The sequence below is a fragment of the Schistocerca nitens genome, chromosome 3 (assembly GCF_023898315.1).
Source record: "Schistocerca nitens isolate TAMUIC-IGC-003100 chromosome 3, iqSchNite1.1, whole genome shotgun sequence".
NCBI lineage: Eukaryota > Metazoa > Arthropoda > Insecta > Orthoptera > Acrididae > Schistocerca > Schistocerca nitens.
Genome location: NC_064616.1, coordinates 895044647 through 895066941, shown reverse-complemented (window position 1 = coordinate 895066941; position 22295 = coordinate 895044647). Strand labels below are relative to the sequence as shown.

The window sequence follows — 22295 nt, the reverse complement described above, 5'->3', positions numbered from 1 at the left end:
CTGAGTATTCAGATTCTACGACTGGAGTGGGAATTTACTGTTCGGACAGAGGTAATATGGCGTTTCACTTCTCCTGTTAACATTACCTGCTTTACACAGACGTGTTGCTCCATATCCGAAAGACTGTTAGCAACTTATTGGAGCACATACAAAACACTGCGATGACGTAATCTGTCCCGATCTTCCATGATTTACCGGCACGTGGTAGTACAGAACGCGCCTTTTTGTCGCATATCGTGGCAGGTTTTGCGTGAACGTGGGGGCAAGAGTTTCGAGGTCCGCACTTCCTCTGTATCGGCCACTTGTCACCTCTATGTGCTTGCTGTAGCAGCAGCTTCTTTTAAAATCTTTTTTCGAAGGCAACTGTCTTCCACGATTGCACCAGGTTCAGGAGCGGTGAAAACGGCGTTTGTCCTTGCAGAAACGACGACCTGCGGCGAATGAAAGCGACTGCAAATAATGACACATAATTACTCTACTTGAACATGCGAGCTTTCATCATAATTTAATAAGAGGCTTGTCTTTTTATTTAATATCTCAGTTATACAGAAAGTGTTGTATGTCTCTACACAAAAAATAACACTTGTATAATGCAACCAATTTTATAATGACACGAAGTTGGACGAAGCACAGGAAAGGCTACTTCACAATCTGATGGAGAAATGACAATTTACACAACCATACTTTCCGGCTGTGAATCTCAACAAACTTGCTCCTTATGGTTCTCATACATTATTTTCTACAGTACCCAGTCATATTCGAATGCGCCACAAAAGCAGAAGTAAACAACAGCTCCGCAGACGCCGTGAAGCCCATCATTGCCACACCCGTCAGCACAATCCGCTCGCAGCGTGACCAAGAACTGCAGCACCATCCGCTTTTCTGGAACAGATTAAATATTACTAAGTTTTTCACTGAGCTTTTCTGTCCAAAGTAAACGTCAGATAGCACTGAAAATAAACAACTGAATTTCAACATTTAATCATCTTTGATGAAGTGATGGGATAGCACTAATGTGCTGTCACCGACAGACACCACACTTCACGCCCGGGTTCCCGGGTTCGATTCCCGGCGGGGTCAGGGATTTTCTCTGCCTCGTGATGACTGGGTGTTGTGTGATGTCCTTAGGTTAGTTAGGTTTAAGTAGTTCTACGTTCTAGGGGACTGATGACCATAGATGTTAAGTCCCATAGTGCTCAGAGCCATTTGAACCATTTAGACACCACACTTGCTAGGTGGTAGCCTTTAAATCGGCCGCGGTCCGTTAGTATACGTCGGACACGCGTGTCGCCACTATTAGTGATTGCAGACCGAGCGCCGCCACACGGCAGGTAGTCTAGAGAGACTCCCTAGCACTCGCCCCAGTTGTACAGCCGATTTTGCTAGCGATGATTCACTGTCTATATACACTCTCTTTTGCAGAGACGACAGTTTAGCATAGCCTTCAGCTACGTCATTTGCTACGACCTAGCAAGGCGCCATATTCAGTCACTATAATTACTTCAAGAATGTATTCTGAATAGATAATATTGTGAATCATGTAATGTCAAGAGCGACGTTCATTAATAATGGATTAAAGTTAAGTATCAAACTAATTACGTCCGCTTTCTGAATTCTTAGTCCTTGTCATGTTCCAGACCTCACGTCAGTATAGTTCTTCCCTCCTCACGCCAGCCTGCGTGAGCTAAAACGCGTGCATTTCGGCCTCCACGGTGTTGGCTCTTCTGCTACCTCAAAAACTAACAACCTGCAAAGAGCCAGATTTATGAGACTCTTGAGGAAAAGGAAACTAGATGAATAACGCGGAACTAAAACTAGGCTGTTTGTACGTCAAACAAAGCACTAGAAGACGTGTGATTCTTGAGTTTCTGACGACGTATTTGTTGATCGAACAGTCCACGGCTGTACTGCCAGTTCACAGTGTACAACGGGCACAGTTTTTCGGTAATCATCTACATCTACATATGTACTCCGCAAGCTACCCTACAATGCGTGGCTGAGGGTACTTTGTATACCTGCATCACTTTCTCTTTCTCCTGTTCCACACATATATGGTTTGCGGGACGAACGATTGCTGGGTAGCCTCTTTGTGGGCTCTAACCTCTCTAATTTTATCTCGATGGTCTTTCCGTGAGATGTACGTAGGTGGAAGCAATATATTGTTTTTTTTCTTTATTGTTATTTTGCACCTCATACAAGGTGGGCTGGCAGCGGAAAAATGGTACTCCGCTCTTCAGCCACAAGCAGTACAATAAAAGAGAAAACCAATGAAGACAGAAAAGTAACATAATGGTGGTTAAAAAACAGTAGATACAAGAATTAAAAAACATGAATCCGTTCACACGCGACGAAAAACAAGAAAACTGTTGGCACTGTGCACAAACTCTGATGATTTAGACGACACACGTGAACGAAGGAGCGTAGACGGCGAAAAACACTGAATCACAAACACGACGGCACACACACGAAAAATGGATGGCGATGATCTCCGGGGCGCGAATGTCCACTGAACGTGTGCGAGTCCGGGGACCTGTATATTGGTTGACTCTTCTAGGAACGTACGCTCTCTGAATTTTAAAAGAAGAATATAATGTGATTCAGAACGCCTTTCTTGGAATATTGTCGAAAGATGTTTCACAAAACCCAACTAAATTCTGGTCGTCTGTAAAGGCTGTTAATGTCACCAAAGACAGAAACTGAAATTGTGAGCAGAAAAGCAAAAGCAGAAATGCTTAATATCTGTTTTCAAATGTTCCTCTACAAAGGACAACCCAGGAATATTGTTCCAGTTTAATCCTCGTAACAATGAAAAGGTGAGTGAAACAGATATCGGTGTCAGTGGCATTGAGAAAGAGCAGTAATCGTTAAAATTGAACAAAGCCCTAGGGCCCGATGGAAGTGATGTCAGATTCTATACCCAATTTACGACTGAGTTATCCCCTCTATTAACTATAGTATTCCATCACAAATCCCTGGAACAAATAGCCATGTCCTGTAGCTGGAAGGCCGGCCGATGTGGCCGAGCGGTTCTACGCGCTTCGGTCTTGAACCGTGCGACCGCTACGGTCGCAGGTTCGAATCCTGCCTCGGGCATGGGTGTGTGTGATGTCCTTAGATTACTTAGGTTTAAGTAAGTCTAAGTTCTAGGGGACTGATGACCTCAGATGTTAAGTCCCATAGTGCTCAGATCCATTTGAACCATTTTGAGCTGTAGCTAGAAGAAAGCAAAGGTCACACTTGTCTACAACATGGGTAGTTGAACTGCTGTGTGGGATCCACATTAGTTAGAACTGACGGAGAACACCGAAAAAGTTCCAGGAAAGGGCACCTACTTTTGTATTATCACGGAATGGTGGAGAAAGTGCCACGGATACGATACACGAATTTGGGTGGCAGTCATTAAAGCGAAGGTGATTTTCGTTGTGGCCGAATATTCTCATGAAATTTCAGTCACCAAATTTCTCCTCCGAATGAGAAAATATTTTGTAGTTGTCAACCTCGATAGGGAGAAATGATCATTATAATAAAATACAGAAATCAGATCTCGCACGAATGATTTAAGTGTTCGTTTTTCTCGCACGTTGTTCGAGACTGGAACGGTAGAGAAACAGCTTGAAGGTGATTCGATGAACCCCCTACCAGGCACATAATTGGGGAATGCAAAGAAATTATGCAGACGCAGATATCGTTGATATGCATTTGTTGTACAATCTTAGAACATATTCCGAGCTCAAATATAATAAGGTATCTCGAACGAAATGACCACATCCATGCAAGTCAGTTTGGATTTCAGAAACATAGATCATGTGAAACCTAACTCGTTCTTTTCTCATATGATATCCTGAAAGTTATGGACGAAGGCAGTCAGGAAGATGCAGTATTCCTCGATTTCCGAAAAATATTTGACTAATACCACACCTACGCTTGTTATCAAAAGTACGGTCGAGTGGGTGGGGGTGTCACGTGAAATTTGTGACTGGAGTGAGGATTTCTTGGTATGGAGGACGCAGCATGTTACCTTGGATGGAGAGTTATCGACAGATTTAGAAGTATCTTTGGGTCTACTACCCCAGGGAAGTGTTTGTTGGGTCCCTTGACGTTCATGTTGTACATGAATGCCCTTGAGGACAGTGTTAATAATAACCTCAGACTTTCCGCAGATGATGCAGTTATCTACAGTGAAGCATTGTCTGTTCGAAACTGCCCAAATATTTAGTCAGATCTTTATGAGATTTCAAAGTGGTGCAAAGGTCGGCAACTTGCTTTAAATAACCAGAAACGTAAAATTGTGTACTTCACAAAATGAAAAGAACATGGTACGCTATGAATATAATATCCGTGACCCACAGCTGGAATCGGAAACTCGTACAAATACCTGTTTGTAATACATAGTAGGAACATGAAACCGAACGATCAAGTAGGTTCAGTCATAGGGAAAGTAGATCACAGATGTAAATAGAGATGCTGTGTCTATCACTGTAGTTGGCTGAACCTTCGATTTATTGGTAGAATAGTATGGAAATGCAATGTCTACAAAGGAGATTGCTCACAGATCACTCGTGCGACCCATTCTAGAATATTGGTCAAGTGTGTCGGACCCGTACCAAATAGGACTAACAGGGAATATTGAATGTTTACAAAGAAGGACAGTACGAATTGTCGCAGGTTTGTTTGACCTGCGGTATAGTGTATCAGAAGGACTGCTCTGTCAGTCTCGTGAAGACAGATGGAAACTATACCGAAGAAGTCTACTAACATAATTTCCAGAACCGGCTTTAAATGATGTACGAATATACTACAACCATCATATATCGCTCCCCTATAGGTCTTGAGGACAATATTAGGTTCATTATAGCACGCATAGAGGCATCCAAACAATCATTCTTCCCGCGCTCCGTATGTGGAAGGAACGGGAAGCAGCCCTCCGCCATGCACTGTACAGTGGTTCGCAGTATATAAATATAGATGTAGAAACAGATGTAGATAGAGGCAGCGTCTGCCACTGGAGGTGGCTGAGCATCTCCGTGACGCTTTCGCGCTTGCTAAATGATCTTCTCTATCTCCTCTACGGTTCTATATGGTACTGATCCCATTGGTCGAACGAATGTGTAGTAAACTGCTTTCTTTTTTTGTTAGACTACTTTTCCTGATGATTCTCCCAACGAATCTCAGTGTGTCATCTACTTTACTCGCGATTAATTTTATGTGGTCCTTCCACTATCCATACTCCTAGATACACTCCTGGAAATTGAAATAAGAACACCGTGAATTCATTGTCCCAGGAAGAGGAAACTTTATTGACACATTCCTGGGGTCAGATACATCACATGATCACACTGACAGAACCACAGGCACATAGACACAGGCAACAGAGCATGCACAATGTCGGCACTAGTACAGTGTATATCCACCTTTCGCAGCAATGCAGGCTGATATTCTCCCATGGAGACGATCGTAGAGATGCTGGATGTAGTCCTGTGGAACGGCTTGCCATGCCATTTCCACCTGGCGCCTCAATTGGACCAGCGTTCGTGCTGGACGTGCAGACCGCATGAGACGACGCTTCATCCAGTCTCAAACATGCTCAATGGGGGACAGATCCGGAGATCTTGCTGGCCAGGGTAGTTGACTTACACCTTCTAGAGCACGTTGGGTGGCACGGGATACATGCGGACGTGCATTGTCCTGTTGGAACAGCAAGTTCCCTTGCCGGTCTAGGAATGGTAGAACGATGGGTTCGATGACGGTTTGGATGTACCGTGCACTATTCAGTGTCCCCTCGACGATCACCAGTGGTGTACGGCCAGTGTAGGAGATCGCTCCCCACACCTTGATGCCGGGTGTTGGCTCTGTGTGCCTCGATCGTATGCAGTCCTGATTGTGGCGCTCACCTGCACGGCGCCAAACACGCATACGACCATCATTGGCACCAAGGCAGAAGCGACTCTCATCGCTGAAGACGACACGTTTCCATTCGTCCCTCCATTCACGCCTGTCGCGACACCACTGGAGGCGGGCTGCACGATGTTGGGGCGTGAGCGGAAGACGGCCTAACGGTGTGCGGGACCGTAGCCCAGCTTCATGGAGACGGTTGCGAATGGTCCTCGCCGATACCCCAGGAGCAACAGTGTCCCTAATTTGCTGGGAAGTGGCGGTGCGGTCCCCTGCGGCACTGCGTAGGATCCTACGGTCTTGGCGTGCATCCGTGCGTCGCTGCGGTCCGGTCCCAGGTCGACGGGCACGTGCACCTTCCGCCGACCACTTGCGACAACATCGATGTACTGTGGAGACCTCACGCCCCACGTGTTGAGCAATTCGGCGGTACGTCCACCCGGCCTCCCGCATGCCCACTATACGCCCTCGCTCAAAGTCCGTCAACTGCACATACGGTTCACGTCCACGCTGTCGCGGCATGCTACCAGTGTTAAAGACTGCGATGGAGCTCCGTATGCCACGGCAAACCGGCTGACACTGACGGTGGCGGTGCACAAATGCTGCGCAGATAGCGCCATTCGACGGCCAACACCGCGGTTCCTGGTGTGTCCGCTGTGCCGTGCGTGTGATCATTGCTTGTACAGCCCTCTCGCAGTGTCCGGAGCAAGTATGGTGGGTCTGACACACCGGTGTCAATGTGTTCTTTTTTCCATTTCCAGGAGTGTATTTTATGGAAGTAACTGCTTCCAGTGATTGTTCTGAAATTGTGTCATTAGTTATTTTAGGACAGTTCTGGAGCAAAGTAGGTCACCAACGACCCCCACCTCATGGCCCCATTTGACAAAGGCCAACTGACCTATGTATAAAATGCTGGGAATTCAAATTCTGGTGGGAAATTCAAAATATTGGTGGTAAATTCAAGATGTAGCCCAATTCCACTTGTGTGTTTCCTATAGAAGTAGAGTGGTTGTCCCACATATAAATTGGTGGGAAATTCAAAATGGTACATTGTCATGCTGGCTGACCTGGAATAGTCGGACAGCCTCTATGATATCACAATATTAGACTTAAATACGAGCACCAGCCAAACTATGAGGTCAGAATCCAAGACAGCTGACCTGGAATCACGATGGAATTTGACATGGGGACCAGGGCATGCTGAAGCAGCTCTATGACGTCACAATCCAGCTCAATCTGTCGAGCTATTTACAACAATGTAGCATTCTGGATTACTGGGCTAGACTTGATGTATTTGGACAGTTTCTATGATATCAGAATACAAGTTCTGGAATAGTAGCATTAAGACTACTGAGGCAAAGGACGCTTGTGCAGGTCCAGGCCTGTCTTCTGACCTGCTTGATATGTTTTCCCCAGCTACTGCTCACCTAGAGGCGTGTGGTCACTGCTTCTCCTAACTGGCATCAAGAAGGAAAGGGGAAGGCGCTCTGTCTTCACCTCTACACTGCACCACACCACCGCCCTACGCTAACACTCACCAGACGCCAACTGGAGGCTGGAGCCTCTTCGCATACCACAGGCCACACCCAAGTACTGCCCCCTCGACTCGCCGCAATATGTGTCTTGCATGTTGTGTGGGCGGTCTGAGAGCAGCAGCATAGTACCCTTCCATGAAGACATCATGGCCGACTAATAAACTTTCTACTACACTATGCAGACACCATGCATATTGTCCACTAAGTGGACCACACCTGTCGGGCTATTTAGAATGGGGAGTTTTGGTATATTGACCCAGAGCTCGAATACTAGCACTGGCTCTGTGGCTCAGAATCTTGCTAAGACTTTATGAGCTATTTATAAGTGTGGAATTCTGGCATACTGACCCAGACTTCAGATACTGGTGCAGTTCTAATATATCAGAATCCGAGATGGGTGACCTGGAACGCCGGCCTTGGTGGCCGAGCGCTTCTAGGCGCTTCAGTCTGGAACCGCGCGACCGCTACGGTCGCAAGTTCGAATCCTGCCTCAGGCATGTATGTGTGTAATGTCCTTAGGTTAGTTAGGCTTAAGTAGTTCTAAGTTCTAGGGGACTTATGACCTCAGATGTTAAGTCCCATAGTGCTTAGAGCCATATGAACCATTTTCAACAAAGAAAGTTTGTGCAGGTCAGAGCCTGCCTGCTGGACAAAAGATGTCCTGCTTGACATGTTTTTCCAAACTCCTATTCACTCAGAGATGTATGATCGCTGCATACTGCTTTCCTAACTATATGTTTGAATCACTTCACTAGCGTCTTTGTTTAACCAGTCACCGGGGTGAAGGAAAAGACCCCTGTGCCGCCACTCCGACTTATCCCCCTAAGTTAAGGTTCAAACTATATGCTGTGTAGCAGGAACACCTGCGTTTTTATTAAAACAAACGCCACACAGTGAAGGATCTCGTCCGCGCGCATCGCGAAGTTTAGCGACGCTGTACCGCCGTCAATCAGCCTGTGAGCCAGGGCAGTGCTGGCCCGCCGCCGCCGCTACCACTACCGCCAGAGGCCGCGTTGCGCTGTGTGACACTCCAAGGCTGTACCACAGTCTAACATAACAGTCGCGACACTCACTGCTGTAAAAGTTGTTGCCGTTTGACATATGGAACGACACTAGTGCTCCAAGCGGCAGGTAATGTGAACGTCAGACGCGTCGTAAGCATATTGTTTGTTTGCATCCATTTCCTACGTAATTTCCGAAGTATTCGAGTTATTTTCTTGTCTCCAAGAGTTTGTTTAGTATCAGATGGTTTAAATGACTCTGAGCACTATGGGACTTAACATCTATGGTCATCAGTCCCCTAGAACTTAGAACTACTTAAACCTAACTAACCTAAGGACATCACACAACACCCAGTCATCACGAGGCAGAGAAAATCCCTGACCCCGCCGGTAATCGAACCCGGGAACCCGGGCGCAGGAAGCGAGAACGCTACCGCACGACCACGAGATGCGGACTTTGTATCAGAAGGCATATATGTTTCTATTAATGATTCTAAAATAAGCGCAAGTATGGACAAAAACCATGAATAGAGTGGCAAGCTACAACACATTCGTGAAGAAACACTTGTGACATTGGACAGAATTGCAGCTTACCACGTTGATATCAAAAGAATATAAACACACAGATTCACATGTAAGAAGCACAGACATGTAACTCTACATGCAAAAGCGATCGACAGCTCGTTTATCGTTCTGTAGGCCTACTGTGTGTGTCATTGTCGCCTCTTGCCACAAGTACGACCATAATCTTTATATTATTCTAAGTGGGTCAAGTAACTGCCAGATAGTGGCAGAAATATGCTGAAAACATTATAATGAGCTGATTACATTACATTTCACGAAAAACCAAATATTTGAATAATTTTCAAACAATCTGTCTGTAGGCACTTTCCCTGTCCCATAATAGTTTCGCTCGATCTGCACATTCTGACACTTCACACGCTTTTGTAAGACACGAACAGCTGCACTTAATCTAACCACTTTATCGTCAAAGCACGTCTGTGGTGACGATTCGCACGAATCTGGCACTGATACATGGAGAGCTGAAGTGGCTGCTTCTGTGTCATACGACTGTTTTACAGCTTTAGATTGACTGTCGAATCTTTGTGGCAGCTTCCTCTACATCCTCAGTTGAGGTGGCTTATTTGGGATGTCAAACAGTGTGGGTGCTGCATTCCACACGAGTTTGTTATTGTCTGCGTTCATGAACTGGTTTTCTTTGAAATGTAGCGGACAAAACCTAATATTATTATACAGGGAAACTGGGTCTTTCTTCATAAGGTCTTCTCGTCTGCTATTAACTAGGCATTTTCTGCTCCTAAAACGAAACATTCATCATTTATACACATATAGTTTGCAAGTGAATCCTGACGATACAGTTTAGTAACATGATGGTACAGGGTGTTTCAAAAATGACCGGTATATTTGAAACGGCAATAAAAACTAAACGAGCAGCGATAGAAATACACCGTTTGTTGCAATATGCTTGGGACAACAGTACATTTTCAGGCGGACAAACTTTCGAAATTACAGTAGTTACAATTTTCAACAACAGATGGCGCTGCAAGTGATGTGAAAGATATAGAAGACAACGCAGTCTGTGGGTGCGCCATTCTGTACGTCGTCTTTCTGCTGTAAGCGTGTGCTGTTCACAATGTGCAAGTGTGCTGTGGACAACATGGTTTATTCCTAAGAACAAAGGATTTTTCTGGTGTTGGAATTCCACCGCCTACAACACAGTGTTGTTGCAACAAGACGAAGTTTTCAATGGAGGTTTAATGTAACCAAAGGACCGAAAAGCGATACAATAAAGGATCTGTTTGAAAAATTTCAACGGACTGGGAACGTGACGGATGAACGTGCTGGAAAGGTAGGGCGACCGCCTACGGCAACCACAGAGGGCAACGCGCAGCTAGTGCAGCAGGTGATCCAACAGAAGCCTCAGGTTTCCGTTCGCCGTGTTGCAGCAGCGGTCCAAATGACGCCAACGTCCACGTATCGTCTCATGCGCCAGAGGTTACACCTCTATCCATACAAAATTCAAACGCGGCAACACCTCAGCGCCGCTACCATTGCTGCACGAGAGACATTCGCTAACGATATAGTGCACAGGATTGATGACGGCGATATGCATGTGGGCAGCATTTGGTTTACTGACGAAGCTTATTTTTACCTGGACGGCTTTGTCAATAAACAGAACTGGCGCATATGGGGAACCGAAAAGCCCCATGTTGCAGTCCCATCGTCCCTGCATCCTCAAAAAGTACTGGTCTGGGCCGCCATTTCTTCCAAAGGAATCATTGGCCCATTTTTCAGATCCGAAACGATTACTGCATCATGCTATCTGGACATTCTTCGTGAATTTGTGGCGGTACAAACTGCCTTAGACGACACTGCGAACACCTCGTGGTTTATGCAAGATGGTGCCCGGCCACATCGCACGGCTGACGTCTTTAATTTCCTGAATGAATATTTCGATGATCGTATGATTGCTTTGGGCTATCCGAAACATACAGGAGGCGGCGTGGATTGGCCTCCCTATTCGCCAGACATGAACCCCTGTGACTTCTTTCTGTGGGAACACTTGAAAGACCAGGTGTACCGCCAGAATCCAGAAACAATTGAACAGCTGAAGCAGTACATCTCATCTGCATGTGAAGCCATTCCGCCAGACACGTTGTCAAAGGTTTCGGGTAATTTCATTCAGAGACTACGCCATATTATTGCTACGCATGGTGGATATGTGGAAAATATCGTACTATAGAGTTTCCCAGACCGCAGCGCCATCTGTTGTTGACAATTGTAAGTACTGTAATTTCGAAAGTTTGTCTGCCTGAAAATGTACTGTTGTCCTAAGCATATTGCAACAAACGGTGTATTTCTATCGCTGCTCGTTTAGTTTTTATTACCGTTTCAAATATACCGGTCATTTTTGAAACACCCTGTATATACCTCTCAGGATCCTTAGGCAACCTAAAAAGAGACAGCTGTGGTGTCTACTTCCTGTTGTTGCTGCAATTTATTGCGCTACAAACGCTCCCGATGGTAAAAACCATTGTATAAATCAAAATAAACAATCACTATTCGCTTTCACGATCGCGCCGAACTCACAGTTCAACCTACCAGCCGCTTGGGGCGCTGCTGGCGCTGTAGGCAACAAAATCGAGGCGAAGTTTCGCGACTGTTATGTTAGACTGGGGCTGTACTCAAACTGTAGCCAAACTCTGGCGACCGAATCCCGCAGAGCGCATGATGCACCGCTATGACGAGCACACTTACGCTTCCGAGTCAAGAGCAGCAGCCAACACTTCATACACTGAGGAACGTCATACAGTGCGGAATGCGGCATCCCTCGCTTCCCGCCCGATATCAGTCCAGCCACAATCGGTGGGCTCTTTGAGACGACACAATTTTCAGACGTAGTCATAAGATTAAACAATTTTACATTGTAACATACAATAATTTTAGAACAAGGCCGCATCCTGTTGCGTTACGGTAAGGCGATGGCGCAGTTCCGACATTCCATAGCAAGAGTAGACTGCATGATAATACAGACTGCTCGCTCGAAGCACGACGTCACATAGTTCCGCATAAGTAAGAAACCACGCAGTGTCATGACTCAACAGACTGGCTGCTACTGTCTCCAACCACGACAGCTTACATTATTCTGCACGAGATAGGTCTGGAGCATCCGACGCCCAGACATACAGTTTGAATCCAAGCATATGCTTACCTATTTTACGATAGGCACTGTGTGCCACGCACAAACGATATGCTCTATAATAGAAGGAAATCCATTTACAGAACCTGATATGTGTCCACCTAGCCTAGCAAGTTTCTCTTGCACAGAACTCCAATCAGAATGCCCGTAAAATTTAAGACGATACAACTACTGATTTGTACATCAAATGCAACATCGATTCAGTCTGAGGCAAACCATTAATAGGTGTCCAAAGGGGTGCACCATTCCTATACAACTAGTATAATGTTTGTAATGGCGCTACCACCACAGCCCAATGCGAGTAAGTTAAAATGCCAAAGACATTTCAGATTACGAGCATCACACAATTGCTTCAAAACATATTGAAAACTTTAATTGTCGAGTTCAATGAGATGTATAGGCCTCGCCGGTGAAACTTCAGAAATCAGGGTCTAGTATTGATCGTACTAATATTTTTTACACTATTTCCTCTACAGTACACATCAGTACCCCACCTCACATCAACTACGAAGAGATCGAAACGATTCTTGGGGGTATGTTTGCTGGCGTTGTTAACGAGAGACGTTATTGGGAACGATTACGTATTACATTGACACAATCGATAGCTGCACACAAGTAATGCTACCTCACATTTGCCACGATTACAAACTGACCGGTAACATCGACGTTGGAACCTAGAGCAAAGCGTAACGGAAATCTCTTTCGCTAATCCAGCGTTTACCCAAGCGAAAGCACCCAATCTTGTCCTCAAATTGATGAAAATTTTCCCGAAAGTAATGAATTCCGCGTCATTCCGCTACACTTTCGCCTAGACTATGTATAAGTGTTATGATGCTTACAGGATGTCTATGATTTCGCTCGGTATCTGTTTGCACGCTCTAAAGTTGATCGTACTAGCGTCTTCCTTTACAGAAAACGTCATTACCGGTGTGTGTGTGTGTTGTAGGATAGAACAGGGCAGAATCAGAATTCAGTACAGATAGTTGGCAATATTCAACTCACAAGTGCTGATTGTGTTACTGGATTACAGTGTGTAAGAACCAGCGAAGGACAATGGAAATATACATCAACAACATAGTTTAGTATGTTTTACGCACAGTATAATGGCATCAGACGTTTCCAATAAATCTATGACGTCAGAATCGAAGGTGGAGATACAAGATGGTTTCGCTGACCTTCATTATTATCTCTATGAGGCAGTAATCCAAGACTTGGAGTACTGGGAAACGTTCTGTGACATCAGAATACAAGATGGCTTTCGGACATGGCGACCGGTGGTATACTGGCGCAACTCTATGACGTCAACATCCAAGCTTGTAATGCTACCATTGGCTGTATGATGTTGAAATCCAGCTCAGACCTGTCGGGCTATTTATAACAATGTAGAATTCAGGCATACTAGTGCTTCAGGGTTGTATGGACACTGCATGCTGCTTCTCCTAACTCAAAGTTTGGAGATCTCCTCTTTATATCTGAAACCAACACTGGGGAAGAAACTACCCCTCTACCCCTTGCCGGATCGCTTCACCCACCCGAAGTTCACGTGTCCTATGCTGCAACAATCCTCCACAGCCCCTCTGATATTACAGTTTAAACAGTTTATCCCTCCAGAAAACCTATCATAATTTCAAATGATGAGACAATCCACTTAGGATTAAAATGTACATCTGTTAAATTTTCTACATGTTCTGATAATAAGTCGCAGTCAAAAAAATGGTTCAAATGGCTCTGAGCACTATGGGACTTAACTTCTGAGGTTATCAGTCCGCTAGAACTTAGAACTACTTAAACCTAACTAACCTAAGGACATCACACACAGCCATGCCCGAGGCAGGATTCGAACCTGCGACCGTAGCGGTCACGCGGTTCCAAACTGAAGCGCTTAGAACCGCACGGCCACACCGGCCGGCTAAGTCGCAGTCTTTCGTTTGCTTTTTCCATTACATTATCTATGTCACCGTTCCAATTTAAGTTATTCTTACTTGTATTCCCTAAGTATTCAACTGAATTTACAGCCTTTAAATTTGTGTGATTTATCGTGTACCTGAAATTTAGCGAATTTTTTTGGTGCTGATGTGAATGACTTCAGACTTCTCGTGATTTATAGTCAATTGCCACTTTTTGCGCCATAAAGATGTCTTGTCTAAATCATTTTGCAATTCGTTTTGATCATCTGATGGCATTACATGACGTTAGATGAGAGCATCATCTGCAAACAACCTAAGAGGACTGCTCAAATTGTCTCCTAAGCCGTTTATGTAGAAGAAAAACAACAGAGGGGCTATAACACTTCCTTTGAGGAACGCCAGATATTACTTGTGTTTTATTCGATGACTTTCTGCCAGTTATTACGAACTGTGGCCTTTCTGACAGGAAATCACGAATCGAGTCACACATCTGAGACGATACTCCATAGCGACGCAGTTTAAATAGAAGTCGTTTGTGGGGAACAGTGTCAAAAGCCTTCCGGAAATCAGAAAGTATGGAATCAATTTCACTTCCCTTGTCGAGAGAATTCATTACTTCGTGAGAATAAAGAGCTAGTTGTGTTTCACAAGAACGATATTTTCTGAATCCGCATTGGCTATTTGTCATGTAAGACGTTGTGGTCTCCTGACCTTCTCTGCTTACATATTCTGCCCTCACAATCATATTCCGCACATCAAGACGCTTCATTCGAATCCAAACTCAATAAGATAAAGTCAATGTTGTATGAATTCATGTAAACGACATGCAAATAAGTAATAAATCGCACGTGCGCACCATGGTTGAAATACTCGAGGCTGGCGTACACACACACATTCAAGACACGATGGTCACAAAAGCTTTTAGTTCGGAAGAGGCAAACACCGCACGCCAGGACGCTGGTCCCTTCAGAGGTTTTCACAGGATGCTATCTACTTGCGATTAAGCATTGTTCACTGTGTTGGCCGCCACACTTATTGTGCGGTGTGAATGGACAGAGTTATAGTTAAACGCCTGCGAGCGAATTTTTGAGTGGCATCGCGGTGGAATGGTTACCTGACTGGTGTACCACGCCAATAGTTAGACTAGGAGCCCTTGACTTCATCAAGGCGTACGGAGAGTTTAATTGGCGAAGGTCAATCCAGGTAGAACGAGAATTATCTTATTTGTCAGCAGCGAGCGGCGCAGACAGCAGTCATCGCAGCTTACGGTATTGTGCGCTACAGCTCTTGCAAGCCCCATATTTCCTCCACAACAGTACACTTCACTACATTTCACACGCGACAGCCTCGACCGTACATTCTAACGGATAATTATTCAAGTTGAGTAGGCGCAGCTCTCAGCCATTCTGCCAAGTCAATAACAATTTTAAACTTTGTATAGAAACTTCATTAGCGAATCCTATCCTTGAGAGGTAACCTCACATTCTGAAAAGGACCAGGAAATAACGTGTTCAGTTCATAACTAAGTGCCATTGTGTTTTCTCAGAATTTTTGCAAAATAAATAATAATTTTCGTTAGTTTCATGTTTTTCTTACACTAACTTACACTACTCCAGTACCCATGTATCCCACTAGTTACGTAAGAAATTTTGTGAATTTTTGTGTCATTTCCTTACAGCGGACGACTCTAGAAGATATTTATTGCTGAAAGTTTTTCGGACATTTCTCTTTAGAACGTTAGGAGCGTCTGTCTGACTTCTGTAGTAGTGTGGGGGTAGAAATTGCATCTTTCAGGAGCCACAGGGTAAAGGGTACATCTCAGATTAATCCGTTGCGCAGAATGACAGAATAGCACCCACACGCTCACAATCAATATATCGTTTTCTTCGAGGTGATTCATAATGTTCGAGCACAGTACTGCAAATCGACATCAGTAATATGGGTCTGTAATTCAGCGCATTACTCCTGTTTTCTTTCTTGGGTGTTGGTGTGACTTGCGCAACTTTACAGTCTTTGGATACGGATCTTTCTACGAGCGAGCAGTTGTATATGATTGCTAAGTATGGGGCTATTGTATCAACATACTCTGTAAGAAACCTGACTGGTATACAATCAGGACCGGAAGCCTTGAGTGTCTTAAGTATTTCAAGCTGCTTCGCTACACCAAGGATATCTGATTCAGCTTCTGGAAGTTTTACTTCATATGCTTTTGTGAATGAATTTCGGAAAACCGTGTTTAATAACGCTGCTTCAGCGGCGCAATCATCAGTAACATTACAATTGCTATCGTGCACTGAAGGTATTGACTGCGTCTTGCCACTGGCGTACTTTACATACGACCAGACTCTCCTTGAGTTTTCTGCCAGTTTTCGAGACAGAGTTTCGTAATGGGAACTATTAAAAACAAGTCGCATTGAAGTTCGCGCTAAATTTCGAGCTTCTTTAAAACTTCGCCAATCTTGCGGATTTTGCGTTCTTTTAATAGTCCACTGATGCAGTATGTATGATTCTCAAACACTCATCACTGTCGTAAGTAGTCGGGAGAAAGGAACACGGGAGGTATTCACCTGCATCTTTATTTAAACACCGCTACAACCAAACTGCGCCGGACGTCAGTCGTGTCGCAGGGCCGGCACACTTGACCTATGCCACTACTCGCTGAGCGTGCCACGTCGGAGGCCGGCGGTTCGAATGTCTTTATGCACAGTGTAATGACTCAGAGGTGTTAGATACTGGCTGCACTTGGAGGATACAAGTCACGTAAGTCCATCGGTCAGTATGTTGTAGGATAAAACAGGGTAGGAACATTTATCTAATCAAACAATGCATCCTGAGATCGCTACACAGCGCAACTTGACAACATAATGAAAGAACTCGCTATTTTGTCGAAAGTCGACATGTTAAGAAACGTGGCTGTTGTACTTAAGAATGTCAAAATTAGTATCTCTACCAATAACAAACTCCAACAAAGAGTCATACACTCACTCCCACACAATAGCATGCTCCATAAAAGATCTGGAATTTATAAACTTAAGTGTAACAACTGTCCTAAATTCTACATGGGCCAAACAGGTAGAGCTTTTGAAACAAGATTCAAGGAACACCTTGATGCCCTACGTCTGAAAAACCTAAGCAAATCTGCTTTTGCCACCCATCTTGCAGAAAACAATCATACAGTTGAGAATATAGAAAACAACCTGCAGATATTACACCTCAAAGACAAAGGTTTCACATTGAATCTCCTAGAGGAGATTGAGATTCATACACATAAAAACAGGTTCCCTGATCTCATTTTGAATTAACAGACAGAGTCAGTTAACACCCCCTTCTTAAATAACTTTGAAGAAGCTTTTACTTTTTTAAAATAACTTAAGCCCAATATTCCATCAAAAACATTCAGTATACAGGCCCCAAAAACTGTTTATATGTCATTGAAAAATCGCATAATGAAAACATGTGCATTGCGTATTATGTCATATATTAGAATTTATCTCCTACTATTGTAACAAATAATTAGTAACACACAGTATTTCTGTACTACATATAATGTTTGTAATCTTATTTATATGTAATTTTATTTATTCCGTTTTAGATTAATTTCATACAATAGCAAAGAGATATTTTACTGTACCCATATCGACTGTACTGCATCTGTAAGTTAACTTCGTTATGACTGTAAGCTCTTTGCAAATATTGTTTTCGTTTGTAATGTGAAGCTGGGCCACGTTTTGTAAACGTTATTCGTGTGTGCTGCGTGTGAAACTAAGATGATGAGGTTGAAAGTTACGTCCATTGACTGGAATAGCACTCACATAGTGCATATTGAAAAGTGTATTTAGTTTGCGTTCGAAAACATAAACGCACGAATATTTCGTCAGGCAGAACTACACAGCCCGTAGGTACACTAACCTGCAAGTTTACTAATGTTTATAATAAACCATCTCATGAGCAATTAGATTTTGTAAAAGAAGTAAATCTTTCGTAAAAATACCATTACCGATATGACAACAAAAATATTTCTTTTCTTTCCCAGTGCAGCAAGCGAATAACATAAACAAAACTAGGTCCATCTAAGAATGCTTGTAACCTGCCATCTGAAGATGGATTTGTAATGAAAAATCCGAAACCGGTCATGGTCTGAAGATAATAAACCTTTTTAAACCATACATGTGGCTGGTAGCTGTTTTTTATATAAATTATAAACATAATGAAAGAACTGTTTAAGATATGTTCACCATAGATTGACTCTCACCGTATTTCGCAGCAAGAGTCATACAGATTCACTACAGCTGCTTAAAGGTCCTTGACAGAGGCACATATTCCTTCTCGCATTGCTCCATATGCAAGTCAAATAGCAAAAAACAACGATTAGCAGTGACATTAGATATTCTTCGTGTTGTATGCAGGCTTAGGTACACCACACATCAATAATATAATGGAGAAAGGCAGCATCGAAGTCTTTAACACAATACCCAACACACATCAGAAACCACACAACAAACCTCTCATTTCTGATGAACTGCCTTGTACAGGAAAAAGTGCTATATATTTCCCACAGCGGCAAACAGCTCCCAACTTCTAGATGCACAATGTGGTCTTCTTACCACCCTGTGGACAAGTCGCAGAACACTGTCACACAGTTTACATGCCGGCCGCTGTGACCGAGCGGTTCTAGGCCCTTCAGTCCGGAACCGCGCAGCTGCTACGGTCGGAGGTTCGAATCCTGCCTCGGGCATGGATGTGTGTGTTGTCCTTAGGTTAGTTAGGTTTAAGTAGCTCTCAGTCTAAGGGACTGATGACCTCAGATGTTAAGTACCATAGTGCTTTAGAGCCATTTGAACCATTTGAACAGTTTACATCAAACAAAAGCGTATATCATAAGTTCTGGTTCTTCGTGTGGGAAAGTACGTAACTGCACCGTGGAGCTGCAAATACAGTTTAATAATACATATATTCCTCCAGTAAATGTACTTCATAAATACATCTCTAAACTGCAGCGACCTAGAGAGAAGTCAGGCCACAACACAGGCACAGAACTAAATAGCAGCCAGCCGGGGTGGCCGAGCAGTTCTAGGCGCTACAGTCTGGAGCCGCGCGGCTGCTACGGTCGCAGGTTCGAATCCTGCCTCGGGAATCGATGTGTGTGATGTCCTTAGGTTAGTTAGGTTTAAGTAGTTCTAAGTTCTAGGGGACTGATGACCTCAGACGTTAAGCCCCTTAGTGCTCAGAGCCATTTGAACCATTTTTTGAACTAAATAGAAGTGGCGTATGCTCGGGGAAATACAATGTAACTGCCGTGACACCTAATTCCAGCAGTACACCTCTTACAAACGATATTTATATTGCGCAAACCTTCCACTGCCATAACCGTCTGGACTGCTTTCACGTTTGGTGTTGGATGGCAATGCCAGAGTGTGGAGGAATTTACAATCGAAAAAATATTCTAAGGAACTGATCAAAACTAAGGATAAAATGTATGTTAATGGCTATGATTGTCATAGAAAAAGTGTGGGACATACTACGGGAACTTAAATGGAATTCCATGGAAGAACGACGATGTAGTTCTCGCAAGACCATTTCGAGTAAAGGGATGTGGATATCAGGATGGAAGAACGACACCACCAGCAGGAGTGACTTAAACAAACCAAATTTAAAAACTCGTACACGGTATAGCACATACAGTCAATTTTACTACAAATTTACATAATTTTGTTGCGTATCGTCAGTAATTGCGGCGGTATTGTACAGCATTACGTAGAGAACTCCCAAAACTTACTATTATCAATACGCATATGCATGTTCATGAAACGAAAGATGTAGAGATTTGGAAACTGGAGGCTGAAAACACCAGTGATGTCAGATGTCAAAGTCATCGGTATCGGTGAAAGCTTCTATGTCTGGAAGGACAGGGCCGCATTACACACGCAAGAACGGTTGTCATACATGCCAGAGAATTGAATCATAAGCTGCTAAATCTTACATAAGTCTCAAATCTTTGGGGGCGATTTACAACACCCAAATACTTCGTGTGCAGCCCACGAGAGGAGTATTGAGATATTTTTAACCATCCTATTCGAACATTCTGCATCATTACTCGAGAAGTCCTTAAGTTCTAGTATACAGTGTGTTAAAAAAGCTAACCATAGTCGACATCTTCTCTGGAGTGTAATTTCAGATCGCCAGTTAGGCACGCACTTGATCCTGCAGCTGCTAGTGCTTCTGCTGCCGTTAATAATTGGCATTATCAAAACTAACAGACCTAATTGGGGGGAGGGGGAGGGGGGAATTGTAGCAAGACGGCACAATCCACTAGAATCGTGTGGAGCCACCGTATCTAGTGCTAGTAACGAATATAGCTCCATGGTACATTGCAGCAGGATGCACAAATTGTCTTCAGATTTTGGTTTGACGAAGTATGCTATTTCCAATCTATCCCTATATCGTCACCCTGCAGGTAGTAATCACCATGACCATGTTTAACCCAGAGGTACAACCAATCACCTCTTTATAGCTATCCTAATTTCACACGAAAACTATTTCAAGTCTACAAACACGTTTCTCACTTGCCTGGAAAGTAACACAGCAAATCACGTGGGAGGGTACTAACCTCCACGGACCTGTTCGACTGAAGTGTCTTATAGTTCCACTGTAATAATAGCATAATCCAGTCACTTTAACTTTTAACTTACGTCAGTGGTACTCACATATGTGTTTCTTAATTTGTAGCAGAAATCTGTAAGTATTTTTATAAATAGTACCAGAAACCGTCACTATTTAAGTATTGTTATGAAACGAAACGTCTAAGAGTTAAATTTTCTGGTACAGTCTCTTGCAGTTACTCCAACATATGACCATTACCACGTATCTTCCTATCAGATTGCTGTAGTGCTAGCAAGAGTTTGCGACACATTCGACTGTGAAGAAGGTAAATTTCCGGCGAGGGACTAAATAGATGTTTGAAATTCTACGCAAAATAGGCATAGACTATAGGGTAACGTATTCTAATACACAACATGTCGAAAAACTATTGGAATGTAAATTCAAGAGCAAGAAGGTTGGACTGACAAGTAGTAAGACAAAGTTACAGCTCTACTAACCTACAGCTGACCATGTACGTCGAAGACGAATCGTGAGCTACAGCGATATTCGAGACATTTCCCACATCAGAACACCCATTATAGTGTCCATTTGATATTGTAAGCTCATGGGTCTCTTAGAAGCTTTCCAGCTGATTTCACCCAGGTTCTCTTTAGTTACCACATTGTCAGCCCCATGTAGGAGATATGGGTTGCACTCTTGACAGAGATGGACTTCAGAAAATTTACCTTGTAGATAGCTGTTAAATATAAAACACACACACTTACAAACTGTTCGTCAGTTGGATTCATCATCCTGCTAAGAAGCTGAAGGCTGCTAGACACTGTAGATCAGAGCGTATATGTATATCTGTATCGAAGAAATTGGAATTAAAGTATGGACGATGATGATTCCAACTGACGAACGATTTGAAAATGTGTGTGTGTGTTATACAATTAACAGCTATCTATGTGATAAATTTCTCAAGTTCATCTGTGTCAAGACTTCAAACTATTTCGCCTACATTGGGATCACAATGAGATAGCAGGAGGGAAACTGGGTAAAAATAAGCTGGAAAGCGTCTAAAAAATCCATGCTCTTACCGTATCGAATTGAACTACCTGACGTTATAATTGGCGTTCTGATGTAGCAAATGTCTGGAATATTGCTGTAGCTCTCGCTTCGACTTCGATGTACACGACCAAGTGTAGGTTAGCAGGACTGTGAATTCGTCTTACCAACTGTCACTCCAACCACCTTCCTCTTAAATTTATATTCCAATATTTTCTTCCACATGTTGTTTTTTATAATACATTCCCCTATAGCCTAAGCTTATTTTGCGTAGAATTTCAAACATCTCTTCGCTCCCTCGTCGTAAATTGACCCTCCTGACAGTAGAATGTGTCGCACATTCTTCCCACAACTTGTAGCAATGTGATAGGAAAATACATGTTGACGGTCATACACTGGCGAAAACAAATTTAGTACACCCTTTTAGTAGTTTCCAATTCACTCAAGATTTGTTGCTGTAACAGTGCATATGGAATACATGAAATGATTACATTTACAGATCAATAGCACAGGCGGTCCTGGTGTACCAGGTGTCGACCTGTGGTGAAACACCCATATTAGTACGTGGTGTAACTTCCATAGGCGGCAATGT

The 22295-nt window shown here is 43.6% G+C and overlaps 1 long non-coding RNA gene across 1 annotated transcript in view; it reads right to left on the bottom strand.

Moving 5' to 3' along the window:
• Positions 1–542: 542 nt before the first annotated feature.
• The window catches only part of LOC126249807 (uncharacterized), a 322275-nt gene continuing 300522 nt past the window's right edge, over positions 543–22295 (bottom strand). Inside the window, exon 3 of the long non-coding RNA XR_007545665.1 lies at positions 543–882. This is a non-coding gene — a long non-coding RNA (uncharacterized LOC126249807). The remainder of the gene's footprint in view (positions 883–22295) is intronic.